Here is a 16,458-nt window from a genome sequence, read left to right on the forward strand (position 1 = left end):
TATTCTTACACATGACATGCCTCTAGGTCACCATACTTTTTAATTTAATGAAAGTATGGTGCTTAGATCATATGTGAGACTACATAAAAGAGTGTAAGGTTTCCTTTTGAATTTACCCTCTCCATCTATTACTCTATTTTGAAGTGTAGTGAATATTTGGTGCCTAGAAGTGCTTCTCCTTTAGTGCTTATTTGTTATAAGTGTTGAAAGCCTTTTAGAATATTCTACAAATATGTATTTAGTAGATTTTAGATCCTGAAAGGTTTAGTCTAACATAGGCTTCAAATCCTTAAAAATAGTGTTGCGTAAATCGACCGTGGTGGCCGATTTATCAGCGATTAATCGTTTGGCGGCCTTAAACCAATTACGATTAGGGTGCTTGGCAGAAATTGGTCAAAATCGCTCAAACTCGGGCTTAGCGGTCCTCGGCGGTCATAGGCAGGAAATATTTAAAAGATTCAAATTTTTTAATTTTCAAATTTTACACCAAAATTTTAAATTTTCAAATTTTTAAGTTTTCAAATTTTAAAATATTATACTAAAATTATTAAAATTTCAGATTTTTAAAATTTAAAATTTTCAAATACTTATTTTTTAGGATATATTAATTTTTAAATAATTTTATTAATAATTTAGGGTCATCGGTTAATCGCCGCCTAGTCTGATTAATCGCTTAACGTCAGTTGACCGTCGAGCTACCGTCGAGCGATTTTCACAACCTTGCTTAAAACATTAACTAAGATAAGGATGGAGAATTTCTGTATTAAATATTGCAAAGTGTTTTATCTACTTATTAGTTGGTGTTTGTATTCAAAGTACAAGTGATAGTGATTAAGGCATAACCCAAAAGAGTAAAGGAAGATAGTTTACACTTATTAAGAAGTAAACCATATCTGGTAAGGTTTAATTCGTCCTTTATTATCCCTAAGGCTTTAAATGGTAGTATTAAGTTGTAGCTCAACTTTATTTTTGAAAACCTCAACAAAGGTTTCACAATTATCTTTAAACATGTAAAATATAATTGCAACGACTATAGTAGTTTAATAAAGTTGATTAGGCATCTTGTACTAAATCTAGACATTCATTAGAAAAGAAGTCATTCATTAGGAATATTTTATATATAAATAAGATTCATATATGTCAAATAAACTACATTATTTGCCTCCAAAAATCCATTTATTGAAGTTGGAATATGTATATATTATTTATATAATAAAGATAACAATGTCATAGATGAGTTTGATTCAAATAAAGTTTGAGTCTAAAGTGTTTGCTTATAGAACTTATTTATTTAGAAAACACTAAATAATAAATTATCTAATCAATTAATTGATACATACATACATACATACATACATACATACATACATACATACATATATATATATATATATATATATATATATATATATATATATATATATATATATATATATACAGGCTAAATTAAAACATATATTGTTCCAAAACAAATATTGTTTTACATTACAAATACTTTATGTTCTAATCATAAATAATAAACTAAACTCTAAGAGTGAAGTTCCAACTTGCTTGTGCTCAGCTACTAACTCTTCTTGAATATCTATAACATTTACAAATATTAGATTGACATTTAGTATCAAGTACCTGACTGTTAAATGAAAAGTATAAGTTCTATCTAGTAGATACCTGACTGAATGGTCTGGCCAGTCCTACTCAGATAAGATGGACAGTTTCTCTTCTAGTTTCATGTTTCTCTACCGTAGAAAAAGGATTTATCTCTATAGGCCTTTCTGGATTTCTTAAGCCTAAAGTATTCTTTCCTTCAACCAATAGGCCTTTTAGATCACACTTGGTGACTCTTTTTATTGCATTCTTCCGTTTTTTGAACTGACTCAACCCAAATGTCATTGTATTGTTGGAAGTCAGGAATAATTGTTCCCAATATGATGCCAGAAACATCTACGTCATCACAGTGATGCCTCCATCATGTATCATGTTTAGGCCTTATGTTCAAAGCAGGTGGTTTAGGAATATGACATTTAAGAATGTTATTATTTAATTTAGTTCAACAAGTGAAATATGACGCATGGTAATGAGATTGGATTTTTGTTTTCATCTACAAAAGTTGTAACAAAAATCATTTAGTATTTTCAATATTTAAATCTTTAATAATTAATACCCTTATGTTTCTAAAACATTAATTATCAAAGTCTATGATCTAAATTGCAAACAAATAAATTGTTATGTGACATTGTCACACCCCAAAACCAAGAACGGCGGAAACGTTCTGGGGCGGAGGACGTCATCTATAGTATCACAACAATGCAAAGTAGTAAACAAGCAACAACATCATCCATTGCATTAATAGTATAATTTTAATTACAAGCGTGTTCTTTCATAGTATAAAACAACATAATGAATAATCAAAATAAAAGACGAGTCTTGACTGCTCCGTCTTCACAAAACCTGGTCGTCGTACCTGTCTATTGGTGACCTGAGAATGCAAGTTATTTTGAAAGCGTAGATCAGCATAAAGCTGGTGAATTCATAAGTATTTAATGTCATTATTTATATAAGTATCAATGAAAAGGTTTGTAAGTAAAAGTGTAAACGTTTGAACTTCCTAGAAAAACCCATATTTCCTACTAGTATAAAAAGTAGTCTTCTACCAAGACCCGAATGAAAGTAAGTAAATAGTCTTCTAACGAGACTCGCTGAAAGTAAGTAAGTAATTAGTCTTCTCACGAGATCCGTTGTAAGTAAGTAGTCTTCTCACGAGACCCGCTGTAAGTAAGTAGTCTTCTCACGAGACCCGCTGAAAGTAAGTAATAATGTGATTGATGGTCCCCATACTAAAAGTTCTCCTTAGAAGAGATTCTGGAAATTAAAGGTGACTTCCGTAACGAATCGCTAGGTCGAAATCCACATTTATATTACGTAAACATATATATACCCAAAACTATACCTATAATAGCTTACTAGAAATATATGAACGTATACCTTTGCTACCCAAAGGTACTGAACTGACTGACTAGAACTTTTATGTCTATATATGTATACATAATATATAACTAATATTTAGACGACCTTCGGACAAATAACTGGATACCCTAAGTCCACAACCAAACAAGGAACATGAAATAAGGCGGGTTAGCAGTCCTAAGTCCTTTAAACATTACTTATATAACTATACATATATAGGCATGCTTTTAACAATATAAAAGTATAAAAGAAGTTTTGGTAAAACCCTTGAAAAGTTTAATAAATAAGAAATCGATGACTTGATGTCAGTTTATAAAATGATTCGAAAGCAGTTTGTTTGATAAGAACATTTTAAAGTGTAAGAAATCATTTAGAAGTAGTTTACTTGGTAAAACAGCTAAAAGTGTAGTAAATCTATAGTTTGATCGTTATTAATCACATGTGATTGATATGATAACTATCATGATTCAACTTGTATTCCCCCCCCCCATAAAAGCATTTAAAAACATTTAAAAAGGTTAATTAAGGGGTATGAACTCACCTGTAGTGAGTGGATCGGATGGAAGTGTCGGACAAGTGCTAGGTGTCAAGTGAAGACTTGAACACACACAAAGATCCTAGTTAACATATAATGAAACACATATGTATCCAATTAGTCATTTAACAACTAATTAACCAAGTTAAGACACCCTAGGACATGGAAACACTTTGATTCAAGTGCTATAGGTACCGAAGGGTTGCATCTAAAGGTTGTATGGCATGGTATTGGAGTTTATGGCCCAAGGACAACTCCTTATGGACTTTACGGCCTAAGGTCAATTCCCCCATGAGTTTACGGTCGTAAACTCATGGTACTAAGTGTCATTGGGTGTTTTGAGGTCTTATAAGTCAAGATTGAGCATCCAATGATCAAGTCCAAGCCTTAGGAAGCATTAGGGGCACAATATCACCCCTTTGTAGAGTTTACGGCCTAAGGACCATTTCCTTATGAGTTTACGGCCGTAAACTCCATGTGGACATGTTTTCTTTGATGTTTAAGGTCTTTAACACTTCAAGGATGTGATCTAGGCTAGGTTCTAGGCATAAGGAAGGAAATTAGGGCAACATTGCACCCTTATAGGGAGTTTACGGCCTTGGGAGATCCTTGGCCGTAAACTCTCATTCATCCATTGATTCCTGATGTTTCTAAGGCCTAAACATGTTAGACCTAGTGTACAACGAGTTAGAACAAGAGTACTTATGATCTAGGGGCTTGAATGGTCGGTTTTGACCAAGAACGCTAGTGTGTGTTCTTGGTGTTCTTGGTGAAACTTGAAGATCTACACAAATGGAATGATTTCACGGATGAAATCATGTAAGATCACTAGATCAAGTAAGATATCAACTACTTAGGACAAGAAACTTACGAGTTTTGAAGATCGGGGACGAAGATCGGGGTGATAGTTGAGAGGATTTCAGCCAAGGGAAAGGAAGGAATGAACAAATGGCCAACATTTCACCATATAAGGTGAGTTTACGGCCCACATGGAGTTTACGGCCGTAAACTCCATTGTGGTGGCCGTGAACTCATGGTTAATGTGTTTTAGGCTTGTTCTTTGTGCTATAGCTTCAGCAGATAAACCCCAACAATTATCCTTAAGTGTACAAGGCTCAGAACATTTAAACAGGTTCCAAATTGTGCTAAAAGTTAGCAGGAATGAGTTTGACTTTCAATGAAGTGGTTGACTGTACAGGATAGAAAATTTCGGGTTGTCTCATCATCCCCTCGTTAGAGGGAATTTCGTCCCGAAATTCAGATTCGAAAGTGAATACTCCTGAATCATGAAAAGAATAGGTTCTTCTGTTCCATCTGCATCTCCTGTCCTGATCGATGGGAAGTTCTAAGTTTGGCTTCTAAGTTTATTTGTATGGTATCACAATTACTCGTTGTCTGGAGACAGTCTCCGTCCTGAAATTCATTTTAGAACTCATACATGGTTCATCAATCACCGTCTCGGGTATACAAGTCGTATATAATTAAGATTGAAAAGGTAGTCGAATAAATGATTCTTCTCTAAGCTCACATCCAAACAAGGAAAAGAAGTTAAAGCGGAATCATCAATTCTAAACCTGTAGAATCTTGATTATGTACCACCCTAGCATATACTTTCCTCCGTGATAGGTTCGCCGTATGGGCCTTTGGATTGAACTTGACGTACTGTACGAGTAGTTCTTCGAGAGGTTTGCTGACGTTACTTCGGGAAGGCTACGAATCATAAGGTACTCTGTGCATGAGCACCTCGGAGTTCTGGAACGACGGCTTCGCTAGAGTGTCGATTACAAGAAAAGGATTTTCACTTCAAACTGGCACTGTGAGGATCAAATCGACTCAAGTCAAATGACGACGTCGAACTACTCGAAATTTCAAGCGTTAGACTGGATTAAAAGGTGTTACAAAACAATACGGTGCAATCTATGAAAGAGTTTTCGGTATTTTAGTTTCAGCTATGCTATTACAGCTGTGAACAAAGTATACCGCAAAAAGCCAGTACAGGCAGCACGAGAGTCCCTAACACTGATGGGATCTCGCAAAAGATAAGACTCTAGTTGCACTAGTTTTTAAAAGTTTAGGAGTCTAACATAAACGCTACTAAACGTAATAGATTTTTAACGTGGGTCCGGAGTAGTCTCTCCTGCGGCGGTGATCGTTAGCATCCTTCCGTATGTGCCAGCATTCGCTGTCCCCGGGCAGTTTCTTTTGTAGTCACCCACCTCGCCACAACCGTAGCAAGCCTGGCCCACACCAGCGTTACCAGCGTTGGGTACTTGGTTGATCGGTCTTGCTGAATTCTTGCAGTAACAGATGGTGTGTCCCTTTTTGTTGCAGTTTAAGCACTGCATTTCCCGACAAGGTCCATGATGGTGATAGTTGCATTTGTTGCACTTTGGGAGATTACCAGCATAAGGCTATGCTGGTAATGGGTTAGCAGAGACTATTGTAGGTACTGTAGCAGCATTGACTGTAACTAGTTGTTGTTTCCTTGAGGATTCTTGTGAGGACTCGTCTTTCCTCTTGTTCCAACCTTGCTTCCTGTTGTTGTTTCCTTTTTTTGATCTTGTACAGCAATTAATGAGTTCTGATAGTTTCCGTGGTCAATAATAGATTGTTAGTTCTTTGGCACCATCGAAAGTATTAGACCTTGATGCTAACACACTTGACTGAATTTGGGGAGACAGTCCCCAAATATACCTCTCTATTTTCTTGCCCTCAGGAGCAACCATATCCGGGCACAAAATTGCCAGATCACAGAATCTACTCGTATAGGCTGATATATCAGTACCAACCATTCTAAGATTCCAGAGTTCCTGCTCGAGTTTTTCTATTTCTCCTCGTGGACAGTACTCTCTCATCAGCATGATTTTTAAGTTCTCCCAGCTTATCGAATTTGCCACTATTAGAGTCAGTGCCTTAACGTGGCCATTCCACCATGTTAAAGCTCTTTCTAAAAAGGTACAAGTAGCAAACTTGACCTTTTTGTTCTCTAGGCAGGCGCAGATCTCAAAGACTGCTTCTGTCTTTTCTATCCATTGTCTTAATATCATAACCCCTCCATTTCCATTAAAATTTATGGGTTTGGCGTTCGTAAAATCTTTGTAGGTGCACTCTCGTGGGTGCCTATGACTCTCGCCATGGTTCGAAGGAAATACCCCAATTCCCGAACCAATAGCGCCAGAAGTATTGATATGTGTCATGGCAGCCGCTACAGCCGTCGTGACTGCTGCTTGGAACATAGCAGCATCGAACTGAGGAGGTGGTGGTGGTGGGGGTGGTATCGGTGCTTCAGTACCATTGTTACGTCTTGGATTTCTTCTAGGAGGCATCTTTCAACTATAAGTTGAAAATAATCGGAAAATGATAAGAATCCAATAGTACAGAAAATGAATGTGTCCTATGAACTAAATCGCCATAGTTCAACAACAAGAGATAGTATGAATGGTATTGGGTTCTAATGATAGAAGAATGAAAGTATTTGGACAAGGATTGTCGGGAACCAATCCAACTGTCAAAATCATTGATATTCAAGATGTAATTATAAAGACTTTAAGCCTACCACAGAAGGTGAGTAGTGTATTCACCAACTCACTAGGTCGTATTGGGCTCTTAATTATTAACGTGACGTGCATGGTTTTCTGCCACTTCGTATGACTCGCGAGTGGTATCCTCTGTTCTCTGTCCTATTCCTGACGAAAGCAATCTGATGTCCACTTATATCCCTTTGGTATCTTCTGGCATCCTACTAGCTTCGTACTCTTTGTCTGTTCCCTTCTCGAAGTTCTCTCTGTTGACTATTTTAGTGAGGTGGTGTCTCTAGTCAAGTTATCGGTGCGAGAATGGGAATGTCTAGAGAATCTATGAGAATACTCAATCTATTTCTAGTACAAATTTTAACTTGAGATCCTTATTGAATCTTTCTATAATCACATAGGGTATACAAATTATATATAACTCGGATCTAATAGTCATTCGAATATGTGATACTACTCCAAATCCACATCCAGACAAGGAAAAGGAAGTGAAGAGAAACCACACATTCTAAGTCTATGAGATCTTTATTATATATAACTCTAGGATGTATACACTTTGCCATTATAGACCGATCAGTAAGGGTCTTTTAATTCCCATATAATTATTTACAGTTATTGAAGATACTCCTATAGTATCTCTGTTTTGGGTTTGGTTCTTAGGTTTCTTGTTACTGTACACTTTTAGTATTGTTATTGGGTAGTATCTCAAAATACTCAGATAGTATTTTACTTTATGTTTTGTTCTAAAGACTCCTTTGGACCTAGTATTTGGTAAGTTTTAGGTTTGTCACAACACCACTATCATCCCCGAACACACGTTCACCATATCTCAAATAAATATAGTTGATCAGGCTATATTCATTCCAGATATGATTACATAACTGCCCAGTTTTGACTGTTGTGCCCAACAATTAAATACTTTTGTTATGTTCTAGTATGATACTGTATACTTTTAGTTAAGTATTTTAGTACTTAAAGGTATAAACTCTTGGTCAGAGTATTTTAATCCCATTGTATTTATAGTCTGTATATCTTTTATGGGTTGATATATTCAATTCACTATAAACAATGCTCTGATACCAATCTGTCACACCCCAAAACCAAGAACGGCGGAAACGTTCTGGGGCGGAGGACGTCATGTATATTATCACAACAATGCAAAGTAGTAAACAAGCAACAACATCATCCATTGCATTAATAGTATAATTTTAATTACAAGCGTGTTCTTTCATAGTATAAAACAACATAATGAATAATCAAAATAAAAGACGATTCTTGACTGCTCCGTCTTCACAAAACCTGGTCGTCATACCTGTCTATTGGTGACCTGAGAATACAAGTTATTTTGAAAGCGTAGATCAGCATAAAGCTGGTGAATTCATAAGTATTTAATGTCATTATTTATATAAGTATCAATGAAAAGGTTTGTAAGTAAAAGTGTAAACGTTTGAACTTCCTAGAAAATCCCATATTTCCTACTAGTATAAAAAGTAGTCTTCTACCAAGACCCGAATGAAAGTAAGTAAATAGTCTTCTAACGAGACTCACTGAAAGTAAGTAAGTAAGTAGTCTTCTCACGAGACCCGCTGTAAGTAAGTAGTCTTCTCACGAGACCCGCTGTAAGTAAGTAGTCTTCTCACGAGACCCGCTGAAAGTAAGTAATAATGTGATTGATGGTCCCCATACTAAAAGTTCTCCTTAGAAGAGATTCTGGAAATTAAAGGTGACTTCTGCAACGAATCGCTAGGTCGAAATCCACATTTATATTACGTAAACATATATATACCCAAAACTATACCTATAATAGCTTACTAGAAATATATGAACGTATACCTTTGCTACCCAAAGGTACTGAACTGACTGACTAGAACTTTTATGTCTATATATGTATACATAATATATAACTAATATTTAGACGACCTTCGGACAAATAACTGGATACCCTAAGTCCACAACCAAACAAGGAACAGGAAATAAGGCGGGTTAGCAGTCCTAAGTCCTTTAAACATTACTTATATAAGTATACATATATAGGCATGCTTTTAACAATTGTACTAGAAATAGTAAATAGTATCTCCTAACTATGCCTATTATAGTTACCTGTAAGGTATGTGAATAACCGAAAGTATGCCTTTACTACCCAAAGGTACTGAACTGATTGATAGAACTTTTATGTCTATATATGTATACATAATATATAACTAATATTTAGACGACCTTCGGACAAATAACTGGATACCCTAAGTCCACAACCAAACAAGGAACAGGAAATAAGGCGGGTTAGCAGTCCTAAGTCCTTTAAACATTACTTATATAACTATACATATATAGGCATGCTTTTAACAATATAAAAGTATAAAAGAAGTTTTGGTAAAACCCTTGAAAAGTTTAATAAATAAGAAATCGATGACTTGATGTCAGTTTATAAAATGATTCGAAAGCAGTTTGTTTGATAAGAACATTTTAAAGTGTAAGAAATCATTTAGAAGTAGTTTACTTGGTAAAACAGCTAAAAGTGTAGTAAATCTATAGTTTGATCGTTATTAATCACATGTGATTGATATGATAACTATCATGATTCAACTTGTATTCCCCCCCATAAAAGCATTTAAAAACATTTAAAAAGGTTAATTAAGGGGTATGAACTCACCTGTAGTGAGTGGATCGGATGGAAGTGTCGGACAAGTGCTAGGTGTCAAGTGAAGACTTGAACACACACAAAGATCCTAGTTAACATATAATGAAACACATATGTATCCAATTAGTCATTTAACAACTAATTAACCAAGTTAAGACACCCTAGGACATGGAAACACTTTGATTCAAGTGCTATAGGTACCGAAGGGTTGCATCTAAAGGTTGTATGGCATGGTATTGGAGTTTATGGCCCAAGGACAACTCCTTATGGACTTTACGGCCTAAGGTCAATTCCCCCATGAGTTTACGGTCGTAAACTCATGGTACTAAGTGTCATTGGGTGTTTTGAGGTCTTATAAGTCAAGATTGAGCATCCAATGATCAAGTTCAAGCCTTAGGAAGCATTAGGGGCACAATATCACCCCTTTGTAGAGTTTACGGCCTAAGGACCATTTCCTTATGAGTTTACGGCCGTAAACTCCATGTGGACATGTTTTCTTTGATGTTTAAGGTCTTTAACACTTCAAGGATGTGATCTAGGCTAGGTTCTAGGCATAAGGAAGGAAATTAGGGCAACATTGCACCCTTATAGGGAGTTTACGGCCTTGGGAGATCCTTGGCCGTAAACTCTCATTCATCCATTGATTCCTGATGTTTCTAAGGCCTAAACATGTTAGACCTAATGTACAACGAGTTAGAACAAGAGTACTTGTGATCTAGGGGCTTGAATGGTCGGTTTTGACCAAGAACGCTAGTGTGTGTTCTTGGTGTTCTTGGTGAAACTTGAAGATCTACACAAATGGAATGATTTCACGGATGAAATCATGTAAGATCACTAGATCAAGTAAGATATCAACTAGTTAGGACAAGAAACTTACGAGTTTTGAAGATCGGGGACGAAGATCAGGGTGATAGTTGAGAGGATTTCAGTCAAGGGAAAGGAAGGAATGAACAAATAGCCAACATTTCACCATATAAGGTGAGTTTACGGACCACATTGAGTTTACGGCCGTAAACTCCATTGTGGTGGCCGTGAACTCATGGTTAATGTGTTTTAGGCTTGTTCTTTGTGCTATAGCTTCAGCAGATAAACCCCAACACTTATCCCTTAAGTGTACAAGGCTCAGAACATTTAAACAGGTTCCAAATTGTGCTAAAAGTTAGCAGGAATGAGTTTGACTTTCAATGAAGTGTTTGACTGTACAGGATAGAAAATTTCGGGTTGTCACAGACATTTATCCCATCATTGAATCCAACCAGATAGATATCGAGTATCAATTATATTCTATTATATAATTCTTAGTTTTATGAGATCGCTAATACCAAAATTTAACAGACATGTTTGATCTCATTTATGCCTCAAATCTCTATTGCTTAGGTGACCTTTATCACGACAGATTACCGATCAAATCATCTAGGTTGAAGAACTTATGTTTTCAGCCTATTACTAGGTTATAGAAATCGCGAATACACATCGGCCATCAAAAGGTAACACATAGTCGTTAGGTGACCTTTATCCTATTAGTGTATATAAGAGATGTCTGAGTGCAATTCAAATAGGATTTAATAGAGTTGAGCTTAATAAGGGGTCTTTGATGTTTTTATAATTATAGTTTAAAAAACATATTATATCATGGTTATTTCATACATCCAATAAGTCACGATATACTTCTATTTAAAATCACATTTCAACAATGTTCTTTTATAACATCCAAATTTTATATAAACGGCACGATCAAATTCTAAATTTAATAACTAGTATTAAGTTTTGACGTTTAAGCACTAAAGAAAATTTATTAACCTTTTAATAAAAGTTCCTTTTATGAAATAAGGTTTGAAGTTTGATAAGTCTCTAAAACCTCAAGTTTAAACTTATATAATTTTAACTAGATGAGGAGCCTCGCGTTGCGGGGTTGGATCTAAACAGATCTGATCGTTTTCGGCGTCTGGTGCTTGTTAAATTTTATGTTCTTCCATATTCAAGTGATAATGTAATTTACTAAACTAACTTAGAAGTTGACAATGTTCTCCTTCGGTTCAACATGAACATACTTTAACTGTAAGGGTCAAATTGTCAAATATATGTGTCTTCTAAATTAAATCCAGCAACAATTTCATGTTGGGACTGATAATCCATAAGTTTACTTGGATTCTGTGACCTTTCAGCTTCCCGTGTTCTAACGAATCTTCAACCAACTATAAATTATTCAAAATTAAAACTTTTAATTTCATACATACAATGTGAAAATAACGCGATATTTATTCAGGAGTCGGGAGAACTTAATAGTTTTGCTTTCTCCTTTAATAATCAAAGATTTCAAATGTCACATAACATGGTATGGGACAAAAACGATCGAAATATTGAAGTACCGAAATGGAGAAGCCACCGATTTCATAATTCCACAAATCAACCTATTGTAGTTGGTTGCTATGGGTAGAGCAAATATTAGGTGCCATGTAGTTGGTTGCCACCTAAATCACTGAAAGTCAGTTGCAAATAATCAGATATCAGCATGTCAAAACATGATAATAGAAAACAAAAAATTGACTGAATCATTGCTCACACATTTTGTAATTGAGGGATGTTGAAAAGGTAAACAGGCAGAACTCTTACAAGATTTGTATTGGATATGCTAACGGAAAAGAATAAAAACATGTAAATAATGACCCATTGGAATTTTTAAGAAAAATTATAAATGGATTTCAAATGTATGTTATTTTCCAGGTCTGCCGAAAATGCCTTTACTAAAAAAATTACACAATGATAACAGACTTTTGATGAAATTGTATGTACTTAACCTCTCTCACAATGCAACACCACCACATCTACCACTGCCGCCTCCTGCATTGGGGGCCTTCTTTGAAACTGAAGCCCTTGCATCCACTTGTACTTGAATTCCTACATTCATAATAAACACATGTAAACAACTCAACAATAGATTTATCTGCATCCAGTAACTGTAGAAGAAGAATCTTACCTTTTGAAGTGAGGCTTGCAATGTATGCTTTAGACTTTTCCTCCTCAGCCTCACCTTCTGATTTTATTTATAAATCACAGCAAAATTAAACTATGGTAAACAAAACAAATGCGAAAAAAAATTAATAATACCAATATCCTCAACAGCCTCATGTGTATTTCTTTCTGTTTACTGGTTAGTTAGATTCTACACTACATAATACTCGGTAGCTAAAAGCCTAAAATATAATAAGAAGGACTGAAAGAAGGATTACAACCTTTTGATTCTTTAAGAACATAACATCTTGCTTGATTCTCCCAATGAAACTTGGATTCGCCTAAATGTAAATTTTTGCAAAGACATAAACCGGTGTTTCACACATAATCACCAATAAAAATCCAAAAGAAAAAAAAGGGAAGATGTATTCACCTGCCTCATTAGATAAAGACGAACATAGCAACTGGTCCAGGCTGCTGATTCCACTCGGTTGTAGCCACAACACTCTTAACCACAGGTGCCTAATTGATTTCCAATGCAAGTAATATACCATAGTAAATATTTTGTAACTCTTGATCTGTTTAACCATTCAACCTTATGTACACGACTCTAAGTCTTTAACAAAACAGCGCTATAAGTTTTACAAATATCTCATAATTACAGTTTTAATAAGGCTGTTTTATATATTTTGTAAAGATAAATGTCACAATGATGGTAGCTTAATGCCTAAACTTACCTCTAAAATGATGACACCATGATAATCGAAACAGATCCATGATGAAATCAGAACAGAAATTCTTGTGGAACACCCATTTGCAGATAATACCTTCAAATCCAAAATGAAACCCAAGTTCAAATCAGGTAAAAACTTTGTTGTACTGAAAGCCACATTCGTATCCTCATTCAAGTTGTGATCAGAATCAAATGAAATTATTAGTAACTGAGATTAACAAAAATTTCATTGATTGCATAAAAGAGATACAGAGTGTTTAAAGTAGTCATATGCATGATGTTCGTATGACATGTAAGGGATCATAATGAGTTCCTAGCTAGCCCTAGAAACTTCAAATCATATCAAATTAAAGCACAATCAGAGTAACAATTGGAAACCTAGCTCCATAATCGCATATAAAATATGGACATAATATAGCCAATGAAAAAACTAATGCGAAAATCCCCAAAAATATAAACATACAGATAATATGAACTGAGATTAATGGCAATTGTATACCTAATCATAGATTACGAAACATTTTCCCCCAAAAAAAAGCTAAAAATGTCAGATTTACAGGTATTAAATTAAAGATTAAAGATACCATCCAAAAGGAGGACTGACCTTGCTTAAATCAACGAATAGTTCAAATCGGTTCTGATTTTACGAACATACACACTCACAAAATGAGTTTAAATCAACGAATAGTTCAAATCGGTTACATACCTGGAACAATAACCCGTAAATCGATGCTTTCGGATCGATGGGAAATTAAAGCCGAGAAGTAGATGAAGCGGAGGAGATGACCTAAAGGAGCGGAATCGAGAAATCGAAGCAGATCTTTGCCATTTGCGTTCATGAGAGGTCGGAGGTGCATATTAGCGAAAGCAGGCGATGGTGGATATAACAGAAAATGGGTCACCGTCCGGATTTAAGGTGAGAGAGAGAGAGAGAGAGAGAGAGAGAAGAGAGAGAGAGAGAGAGACAGGAGAAGAGCATGGGAACATAATCGGTGAGAGGCGGTGGAACTGGAGGGTGATCGTCTCCAAAAGACTGAAACAAATAGAAGGCGGTGGAAGCAAGCGTATGTGATTGGGCGAGGGAGGCGGTGAGTAAACGTGGATGTACGGTTACCATGGTTGAGGAAGTGAACCTGAGGTACAGTACCTTGGTTAGATACTGTTCCTAACAATTGTCCAACTTTAATATGTATATAAATTCCAAAATTTACCATTAGCTAGTTTTTAAACGATAAAACTCATTTTATTTTTAAAATTATTTTATCAATTTATGTTAAAATAAAATTTTCATTAAAACCAAATTCTTTGTGATGTTATTTATATTCAAAATATTATTTTGCATGTGATATCTGAATTTAACAATTATAACATAATATCAACATATAAATAAACAACACAAGCATGTAAAATATATGTGCATAAATCAACCATAAACTATTGACATTTTGTGAGAAATCAAAAAAATGTCAAGTCCATTCATATGGGACATTAAGGGACCAAAACTTCTTGTAATGTCTTCATGTTGTCATTTGCTTCAACACCTTGTAGCAAGTTTATTAAATGTAAATGTATAAAGTTTATAAAACTTTAATAAAATTAAGTTTATAAACATTTGATCTTCGAAATGGTCACCATCTTCATTCTTGTTATATTTTTATAAAAATAAACTATTTATAAAACTAATCTATTACTTAGATAAATAAAGAAAATGAAAACTATTTATTTAATTATTACATATCATATAAATAAATAAATATTACAACCATTTTAACAAATCAACACAAAACACATCACAACAGGTCCATGACAAGTTTATATATATATATATATATATATATATATATATATATATATATATATATATATATATATATATATATATACACACACACACTCAAAATTATATAAAACAATACATTGATTTTATAAGACGACTTTTGGTGAAAAAAATACATGTAAACTTTTGTCACTAAAAGTAACAATTATAGAGTTGTCACATAAAATATGTATGATTTTATTACAAAAAAAATCATCTGTGCTTTCCAAAAACAAAGATTATACCAAATAATCTAATAATCTCACCAAGCTTTCAAAAATGGCTCTGATACTAATTGTTGGGTTATATTCAAATTCGTTTTCCCAAAAACGCTAAAAACAAAAACATGAGCTTTAAAAATAGAATAAAATTAATACTCTTTTTAACCCATTAATGATCATTTTACAAAGCATGGAAAGATTAACAACAACCATAGAAGGAAAAAATGTTACAACCTTTGAGGACTTTGATTCCTCTCGGGAGGTTGGAAGTTTATGAAGATGGCAAAAGATTCAAAATAAAGCTTCTCTTGAAGTATCTACCAAGAAAGAGTAAACCACTTTAAGATGCTAGTCTTTAATTTTATTAAGTCGTTCTTAGGCCATTAAAACATATACAAAATAATTCTTAAGGAGAAGCAACTAATATGAACTTCATTCATTCACCAAATTGCAAGAAAGAAGAGAGAGAAAATGGGCTTGAAAGCCATGAAATTGGCATCCCTTAAGAGAGAAAAAGAGAATTGAAAAACTATTTTTTATTTCTTCATCCCACGTATCCTTTGTATAGAGAATACATAAATAAAGGTCCATGCCTTATTTAATGTGAAAGTCATATTTTGTAAGAGTGTAAGGAGTGAAAGAAGAAGTCAAACACTCAAACCCCCCCCCCCCCCAAACACACACACACACACAATCCCTCTTGTCATTTCTTGCCTTCATGAGTCCAAGTGGGGTCCTAGAGTGTCTTTCACTTAAGGTACAACTAGCTAGTTACATGACTAACTAAATGGTTACTCAAAGTGCCCATTTAATTTGTACACAACATATATATTCATACCTTATGAATATAACTAGTTCTTGTTCTCTTTTATTATCATTTCCTAGAAATAATAATTTCTCAATTAGCTGTTAAAAATATTATTTTCTTAAAATAATAATTCTCTAATTAAATACAAGTGTTGATTATATTTGTTACTAATCAAAATTTCTCTAATAAATAATCAATTAATAGTAACTTTCTATAAGATGTGACCTTATAGGATTATATGTTATTAGCAAATACCATTCT

General features: G+C 34.4%; 1 long non-coding RNA gene across 5 annotated transcripts; it reads right to left on the minus strand.

Annotated features, from left to right (window-relative positions):
* Positions 1–11,853: 11,853 nt before the first annotated feature.
* LOC145134401 (uncharacterized) lies at positions 11,854–14,423 on the minus strand. Of its 5 annotated transcripts, none has more exons than XR_013719128.1 (7): positions 14,059–14,423; positions 13,357–13,446; positions 13,053–13,141; positions 12,901–12,960; positions 12,645–12,701; positions 12,466–12,565; positions 11,854–12,146 (listed from the first exon to the last, which is right to left on the minus strand). It is a non-coding gene; the product is annotated as an uncharacterized LOC145134401 (long non-coding RNA). The 5 variants fall into 4 exon arrangements; XR_013719127.1 differs by having other exon boundaries at positions 12,233–12,565; XR_013719129.1 differs by having other exon boundaries at positions 11,854–12,565; positions 13,057–13,141.
* Between the last annotated feature and the right edge of the window lie 2,035 nt (positions 14,424–16,458).

The sequence above is a fragment of the Lactuca virosa genome, chromosome 8 (assembly GCF_052849685.1).
Source record: "Lactuca virosa cultivar CGN04683 chromosome 8, Lactuca_virosa_CGN04683_v6, whole genome shotgun sequence".
In the NCBI taxonomy this organism is placed as follows: Eukaryota; Viridiplantae; Streptophyta; class Magnoliopsida; order Asterales; family Asteraceae; genus Lactuca; species Lactuca virosa.